At 42.6% G+C, this 9258-nt stretch overlaps 1 protein-coding gene across 1 annotated transcript in view; it reads left to right on the top strand.

Moving 5' to 3' along the window:
• The first annotated feature begins 935 nt into the window (after positions 1-935).
• The window catches only part of CLASP1 (cytoplasmic linker associated protein 1), a 354339-nt gene continuing 346016 nt past the window's right edge, over positions 936-9258 (top strand). Inside the window, exons 1-3 of the mRNA XM_045287431.1 lie at positions 936-947; positions 6316-6380; positions 7262-7388. The gene's annotated coding sequence lies outside the window, so the exon portion shown is untranslated. The remainder of the gene's footprint in view (positions 948-6315; positions 6381-7261; positions 7389-9258) is intronic.

A 9258-nucleotide genomic window follows, 5' to 3' on the forward strand; every position in this document is an offset into this window, starting at 1 on the left:
TTGACAATATCCAACACCCATTCCTGATAAAAACGCTCCACACATAGAAACAGAAAGGAGAGACCTCAACACATGAAATGTATTAAAGGAAACACAATCCGCGAAGGACAATTAGTTGAATGGAACTTGCTGAAAATCAGAGACTTATTCACATAGAAAGGTTTGATCAAAAGAGCAATACAGAACCCACAGATTGGGGGGAAATAAATCTTTTGCAGTGAGGAGAGGGAGAGAGCAAGGGAGGAGAAGAGGAGGAGGAGATGACAACTGGACAACTGTGGCGTTTTCAGGAATTCCCCATCTGTATGCTCACCTGAGCATGCACAAGGGAAAGGGGCCTTGAGTGTGGGTGCTGTAGCACAGGGAGCAGAGCCTGAAATCCGTGTCCGAGGATGAAGCAGGTTGTGAAGCGTCTTCCTGTTGTGACTCTTGATTCTACAAGGCTCAGGCCTCTTCCTCGAGTTGGGTGGTTGAGGGGCGTCCAGGTGGAACCCCGGAGAGATGTGGTCAAGTGGAGCAGATGGCATCAGATGCTGTCAGGTGTGTGTGTCTGTGGTCCTAGCAGCTGGAGTGTCTCTTGGAGAATTCCCACTTGGGAAGCATGCCTTCCACAACCATTTTTCTTTCAGTTTGTCTTTCTCTCTGGGCTTGTGTGCTGCTGTGATTCAAATGCAAACGCGTTTCAAATGCAAGCAGGGCCACCCAAAGTGCACTGCTTTCAGCAGGATTTCCAGACTAAGAAACTGCTAACTGAGATTGAATCCGTTGCCACTCCAGGCCCTGAGCCTCACCTCCAAGCCCCTCCCTCCAGGTCGCCCTTATTACCTCCAGGCCCCGCCCCTTCGCACAGACTCCACCCCGCCCCTCCCCAGTCGGTGCAATTTCCTGCTGACCCCACTTCCTCTGCCTGAGAAGGCTCCGAGTGGGCGGCCCACGGGTTCCCACGGGTGAGTGAGTCTCCGTGTCTGTGCTGATCCCAGGCGCGGAGTCCCCGCGGGCCTGGCGTCCCCAGCGGTGTCCCGGTTCCCGCGGACGTTACACTTCCCGCACCCCGTCCGCCCGCGACCGCCTGGGACGTTTCCAGTTAAATCCTCTGAGCTGGTTACAGGCCTCAGCCTTCGGGCCTGGGAATACTCTGGCCGCTTTTCTTGCTCAGAGCCCCTCCTGCACCCTCACCCCTCCCTCCAGAAAGGCGCGATGGGGGGAGGGTTCTTACCTGGGGTCGCGGTCCTTTCCGTGTCAGGTCGCGGGCATGAGAGCAGGGGACCCCAGAGTGGCCTTTACTGAAAGGAGAGGCCAGCCTTGCGGTCATCAGGCCACCCCACTGATGACCGAGGTCTGTAGTAGAGCTTAACTTGTCAGCACCTCGCTTTGCAAAAGGGTGCCATAGCAGTGACGGCCCCAGATCCCCGCGTAGATGAAGTCCTCACGTGGATTGCAGAGTCCCTCCGAGAGGAAGCCTCCATTGAGTGCTTTCTGACCAGGAAGCAAGGGTGTGGGTAACATGGCCCTCAGGCAGAGGGCCCTGGAGTTTGGCCAGCTCCAGTAAAGCTTTGCATTCGATCTTTCCGAGTGGCCCTGATTTATCTTGAGACCTGCATATAACAGTTTCTTGGACCCAAATTCTAAGTATGTAAATTCTTTTTATTCTGTTGAGGTTTTTTTTCATATGTTAACTGTTTCTCCAATTTGTTTGCATTTGCTGTGCAAAAACTATGTCCTACTAATAGCTCCTCATTTTTAAAATTGTGTCATAATTATTTCTAACACAAGGCAACATCCAGATATATAACTCTTATACATAGTAAGATAGGATCTTATTTTAAAGACGCTACCATTTTCTCTGTGCCCCACTGCATGGTAATGCTTGAATGTTTTAGCCTTTTATGCACTGTTCTTGAGAAGAGGCTTCTTTTGCCCACTGCGCTACAGTGGATCTGTGAGTGATGCCACAGCACCTTGAACTCCTCCTTAGGGTTTCCAGGCTATAAGCCATGTTACCATTTGGCCACCTCATGGAACACAACTGCTTTCATTTCATGTGGCTGCCAATCCTTGAACCACTGGAGCAGTAGGGCTTCTTCACGGACTAATTGAGATAGGCCACGCTGACAGGTTTTTCATTATAGACATGGTGATTCTTTATGGGAATTATTTGTTTCTGATTTAGTCTTATTTCCAACACAATATCCATGTGCATACATAGACATACATATGCTCTCATGTTCAATTCCCCTTTGGTTAGGTGCCATGGAGTTAATTCCATCGTGTGGCTGTGTCATGAGCAGAACAGTTCCGTAGTGTTTCTGGAGTATCGTATCTGTGGAAGCAGATCTGTTCTTCCACAGTAATGCAGGCTGAGTGTACCCCGTCAATGCTCAGGGGAACAGTCCAGTGCAAGCTGTTTGTGCCACCTAGAAACCTTCTTGTCCCTAACCCCCAAACACACTCACTGCCACACAGTCAATTCCGACTCCTTGTCTTCCTGTAGGTGTCTGAGATCAAAGTCTATACAGGAGCAGCCAGCCTCATTTTCCTCTTGCAAATGTGCTGGTGGGCTTGAACTGCCAGCCTTGAGGGTCGCAAATGAAGCCAGAATTCATCCCCCACCCCCAGGAATGAACCAAATCAAGGAGATGCCATCAAATCCACACCAACTCCTGAGACTCCATGTGTGTCAGAGCACAGCGATGTTGCAGAGGGGTTTCCGTGACTGGTTTCTCCAAGTGTATCACCCTGGTTTTCTTCCCTGGACACTGAGTAGACACAAACTTCCAATCTCTTCATGAACACCTATCCATGGTAACAACCTGTAGTGCTCAGGGACATCCAAAACGAAGCAAGACACACGTGTGCGTGTACACACTCTTAGAAAAGCCAGAACCTATATAAATTGGAAATCTTTCAGAGGAGGAAAACTCAAAACTATAAAATGTGGTTGAGTTTCTAACTATAACATGAGAAACCACACAGTTGAATTTGTAAAATTTGCAGAACCCAGAAAAATAAAGTCATTCTGTTAAATTTTCAGCTATCAAGTTTTTATGTAATCATACAGATATACTGTAACCTAACTGGTCTCTACCGTAGCTAGAGAATAAAATTAATATCAACTTTAATAGAGCGTTAAGAGAGATGTTATATGTAAATAGTTTAATATTCTTTCTGAGTTTTCGTGGAAGATGAACAGGTATCCTAAAGATTTTTAAGATGTACAATATTTGAGGAATTAAAAAAGATTTATTACATTCTATTTAGCATAATAGTATACTGTTTAGCATAATCTATTAGGAACAGAAATGCAGTGGCTTCAAAAGGTTCATGGATAAATTCCATTATCTTTATTCCATTTTTCCATGACCTTTTTGAAAGCCCCTTGTGCATTCATGGCATGAAGGATTGGCTACCAATGAGCTCCTTGTATCTCAATTAGATAATGATTTGATAAATATCAATCATTTGCCTACCATGGGATTCCATATGGTGACCGTATGTGGTTTCAGAGTAAAACTATACTCTGGAAGATTTTCAATGTCTAACTTCAGAAGTTGGCTGATTTCTTCTAAGGTACTTCTTCGTTGCCTTCAGTCTCCAATCTTTTGTTTGATGGCTGAGCACTCAGTTGGTTGCACTACTCAGGGACTCTGTTTAAGGACCTACATCTTGAAGTGTGAGTGCTTGCTGTCAGAGCCCTGTATTGCCTGATGTGTCCTGAATTAACTTCCCTTACAAATGGGTGGGCCTTTTCTGGGGTGGCTTTTCTTTTTCTGTTGGTCTCTTCTGTGTTCCTATAATGATGCTTCATTGTATGTGGGATATGTGAACAAAGGGACCTTTTGTCACAGTGGGTTAAAAATTGGGTCAGCTGTTCACACTCACCAGAAATGTGCAGGAGAGATGAGTCCGCCTGCTCCAGTAAAGATGGACAGGCGTGGGAGTCCTAGAGGGAGTTCTACTCTGTCTGACAGCTCTGCTGTGAATTGGACCAGGTGTGCTGGCAGGGAGTTATGTGTGGACAAGGCCAGACCTTGTTCTTGACCACTTATTAGCTATTTGAAACTGAATGCAATTAGATTATTCACATTTTTGTGAACTCTTGTGAAGTGCAAGAAAATTTTTATGTGACAGTTTGGAGAACTGATCTACTTGTGGAGGAGAGTTTTGGAGCATGCTATTTTTTTAATTGATTTCAGTCTTTTGTATTTCTTCACTGAGGTCTCAATGACACACCTTTCTGACATCCTTTATCCTTATTAAAACTTATTTGGTCAACCTGGGGTTCGACTATCCTTAAAACATAACAAGTACACTCCCTCCTGATGCCCTGTGGCCTGGTATTTTCTCCTCCTGGCACAAGCTCTTTTGGGCTGCCCCTTAGTTAATTCCATCACCTCCTTCAACTCACTGTTTTCAATGAATTCAATTAATTAGACAACTAAGGGCAGATGACCACAACTAAACAAAAGGGCCCCATGGGCAGGTACACAGAATTATTTCACAGTGGAAATCAGCTGAGAGAGTACCTATGTCCACCTCCATCTGTTTTCAGGACAGATGTTTGCTCTGGATCCTAACTAGATTAATTAATTAGAGGCATTGAAAAGAATGCCTTTCTTGTTGTTTGTTGCCATCTAGTTTTCTCCAATTTATAACAACACTGTGCACCCATGGGGATGTAGTGGGCTATGTGTTGGGTTGGTACCCACATGTTCAGCCATTCAAAACCACTAACTGGTCCATAGTAGAAAGATGAGGCTTTCTATTCCCTTAAAGACTTGCGGTTTCAGAAACGCACAGGGCCTGTTCTACTATGCTCTATAGGGATGTTTTGAGTCAGAATTGACCAAATGACAGTGATTTTTTAAAAAAAATCTACAACAGAAAAAAAAAAAAAACATGCCCTGTGACCTCCGTACTCTGAGTTCAGTATGACTGACAGAATAACAAACTATCGGCATGTGAACAGAAACGTAGTTGGCAGGCATTTAGTTGTAGACACATGCACCTGCGTGCTGACTCGGTTCAACAACTTACCATTTGAGCAGTACTGAGCATGTACTTAATGTTCATGACTTTCTTCAGCGATGCCCTACTGGAAACAACATCTTAGACAAGAGGACTAAATGAGCCAATGTGGCCAAATCTTTTTGGGAATTGCTTCAAAATTGTAGGTGCTGAATAAGTGCAATGTTTTATCCTGAACGTGTTGTGTGAAAGAGACCCTGGTGGTTCACTGGTTTATTGAGTGGTTGCTGACCATACCCTCTGTGGCTCACGCATACCGGGCACATCAAGGGAGGACGACGAGGCTGCTTGGGCCCGTAAAGATGTACAGACTTGGAAACAGTGATAGCAGTTTCACTCCCTGTTATATGGTCAAAGTGAGTGAAAATTTACTTGATAGCACTACATTTGGTTTTTGTTCATCATAGAGAAATGGAATTTAAGCTTGGAAGGCTTTAAAACATGTTAGCTGATGCACTACTGTGGATGAGATTTTTGAAAGGCTATTTACGCTACACTGTTGTAGCAGAATTGTAGCGTGACTGTGGCAGCTCATGTGACTTTGATGTAGCTAGTCGGCTATGCTGTGAAATTTTAGCATCAAAGTGCAGCCTTTTCTATGTTGCTAGGTGTCAGCATGTCTATTCCAACCCCCTAAAGCCCTCTATATATATAACAGCATGAAACACTGCCCTGTCCTGCACCATCCTCACAAATGTTCCCACGTTTGAGCCCATTGTGACAGCCCCTGTGTCAATCCATTTTGTCGAGGGCCTTTCTCTTCTTTGCCTCTCTCTCCTTCCCAAGCACGATGTCCTTCTCCAGGGACTGGTCTCTCCTGAAAAAAAAATGTGGGAACAAAAGTATGACAAGTCTTAGAGGCCAGTCTCACAGCTGAGAGAATGCTAGTGGTCATCCTGTTCAGCTAGTCGGCCTTCCATGATCTGCAAATGTGAAAAAATCTTAGAGTGGCTCATCTCAAAGCCTGGTGTGGAAGTCCTAGAATCCTAGCACAGTTTAACAGTCAAGTGCATTGAAGTTCAGTCAACTTATAAGAAAATTGGAATCTAAATACTCTTTCCCAGTCAGCAAAAAGAAGGACATGCTATTATGATACTTCATATATTGTGCTCTTTTGTTAGGATATCCTATAAGCTTAGTGTGTATTTATGTGAGTATCCAGTATTTTTTGAGGGGAGCAGTCCATAATAATTACATGACTGTAGCTTTGTGTCTCAGAGTGGGAAAATTTTGAGGCTATCTGTATTCTATTGTTACCTTTCACTCTTGCCCTGTTTCCTTTTTCAATAGCTTGGCCTATCTCCACAAAGGTACAAAATACACAAGAGTGGGACTGTAGAGTAACTGAAAAGTGGGTGAGTAACATAGAAACATTACAGAATATTTAATAATTCTTGAAATAATCATCTCTTTCAGTAGGTAATATGTCAGCTCTTGATCACGTAGAATTCTCCAAGAGGATACCATGAATCCAGGGCTTTGGGTTGCTGCTTTGTTAGTTCATACCTGCAGCTCTCCAATGGCTAAGGAGGGGCTAAAGGGAAAAACACAAATTCTGCAGTGTTTCCTAGTTGCTATCTTGCTTTCACCCTATGCTTCATGTTCTGATAAATATTCTGGTTGGTCTGGTGCAAGGAGGTGCATTTCTCCCTTCCCTCCAGTGGAAGAGAGGATGTGAATGTGGAATAGAGCCTTTTATTTTGGATCATTTGTCTGATTTATGTGTACTGACTGTTCTCTATTCTGAACCATAGAGATAGATAGGAATAAGGTTGCAGTTGGTCACAAACTGTACAGACAAACTGTACTGAGATAAACTCATTGTGCTAGAAGCATGCGGTCGTTGGGATAGCATGTAATTAGTGAGGAAGTATGTCTAGTGCATTGGTTCTCAGCCTTCCTAATGCTGCGACCCTTTAATACAGTTCCTCATGTGTGGTCACCCCCTGACCATAAAATTAATTTAGTTGCTACTTCATTACTGTAATTTTGCTACTGTTATGAATCGGGCGACCCCTGTGAAAGGGTCGTTCGACCCTCAAAGGGGTTGCAACCCATAGGTTGAGAAATGCTGGTCTAGTGGGTGAAGGGGTGAGACTGGTAGCTAAACCCTGATGGTGATCCTTAGTAGAACAAGACCCCTGTGTCTAATCCCCATGTGAAGTGTCTGTTTCCCAGAACTGTCATAGTGGAATGCATGGTACCTTGCTGAACCAGAATATATGGTATGTTTTAGGACACTGTGGCTGTTGAAGAGGTGGCTGTGGACTTCTCCTAGGAAGAATGAAGACCTTGCTGGATCTTTCTTAGAGGAAACTATAGACATGTGATGATGGAAACTTTTAGAAACCTGGCCTCAGTAGGTATGAATATTTTCATTAAAAAAGAAAAAAAATATATATATGTATGTGTGTGTGTGTCATACTCATAGATGCTACTGCAGTATGTGGGCAGAGTCATGGGAATACTTTCTTATATGAACAAGTGTAGTACTTTCCTCTGAGCAGCATGCATGCCATGATTCCCCCATGAATATAAAGCTCTTAGTGTTATACTAACTTCTTACATCAAGTGTGACTACGAGTCTACTATGTTTCCTTACGTGTTATAAATGTGAGTATTGACGTTTGGTGCAGACAATATGTGTGCGTTGTACCGTGTAAGTGCTCTGAGTTTTTTACAAGGCTAGCATGATACTTTTATTATAAACAGGTTTACACCCACCAAAATCCACAAACCTGGAGGAACATAGCTTGGCTCGGTGTCAGGGAATTGTTGATCATCTTTTCAGACTTTCCTGGTGATGTGCCTTTCTCCAAGAGCAGCATGTCAGATACACCTTTTCACTCTCATGACACTAATGTGATGGGGACCTGTGGTAGGCTGGGTTGTCTAGAAAAATAAAACTATAGACACTGACATATGCACATGAAAGGGCTTCATATCAAGAAGTAAACTTTTATCAAGAGAAAATCCCAGCCCAGTCCACCTGAAGCCCATGGGTCCAATGCTAGCTGGAGCATCCACGGCTCAGTGGGTTCAAGTCCCCAAACTTCAGTTTTTGGGTGAACATCGATCCTTTCTGTTGTTCAGCTTAATATATGTGTGTGTCATATACATATATGTGTGTGTATATGCAAATCCATATATAGTCACTCTACTATGTGCATAAAAATTTCTTGTTTTAGTTCATTAATTCATCAGATATGAGGGCCTTCAATACTAAGGAAAACTACAGGACTCTAAATTCATGACTTTCATCACAAAATGGGTGGAAACAAATTCCCTGTTTCAGGGTTCTAATCTGAATAATTTTGCACTTCCTTTTCTGTAAGATACATGCTGTAATTTTGATCATGCTGTATTTTTTTTAATTAAAACATTTTATTGGGGACTTGTAAAACTTATCACAATCCATACATTCAACCATTGTGTCAAGCACATTTGTACATTTGTTGGCATCATCATTCTCAAAACATTTTCTTTCTACTTTAGCCCTTGGTATCAGCTTCTCATTTTTATTTCCCTCCCTCCTTCGTGAACCCTTGATAATTTGTAAATTATTATTTTTTCATGTCTTACACTGACAGATGTCTTCCTTCATCCACTTTTCTGTTGTCCATCGCTCTGGAAGGGGGTTATGTGTAGATCATTGTGATCGGTTTCCCTTTCGCCCCCCACCTTCTCTTTATCCTTCTTATTAGTAATTAATAGAGTTAAGTACCAAAAGTTATTACTGTGTGTTAAAATGTAGCCTACAATGTTTTTATATTTATTAGCTATCGGTGGCATATTTTGTGGATATGATCATTAATTTATGTTTAGAGGAAATTTTATTTCTTTTTGGAAGCCTCTTCTTCCTTAAAAAATGTTCATCTCATTGCTGTAGTTAGAACATACAGTCGATTTTTAATATCACTGGTAAAAGTGGACATTTATGTTTGTCCTTTTTCTGAGGTGGGGTGATGTTTTTTCTCTTTCCTCTAAGTATGACATTTTGAGTTTTTCTTTTCAGGAATGTATATTAGCATATTAGCATACTGAACTATATCTGTTTTGTGTTAGATTTATAGAGTTTTTTCTTTTCTTTTTTTTTTTTTAAACATTTTATTAGGGGCTCATACAACTGTTATCCCAATCCATACACACATCAATTGTGTAAAGCGTATTTGTCTTTGGGTTGCTACTTTGTTAGTTCATACCTGCAGCTCTCCAATGGCTAAGGAGGGGCTA

This window comes from Echinops telfairi, unplaced genomic scaffold (assembly GCF_000313985.2).
Source record: "Echinops telfairi isolate 266 unplaced genomic scaffold, ASM31398v2 ScPeMD7_15;HRSCAF=58, whole genome shotgun sequence".
Classification (NCBI taxonomy): domain Eukaryota; kingdom Metazoa; phylum Chordata; class Mammalia; order Afrosoricida; family Tenrecidae; genus Echinops; species Echinops telfairi.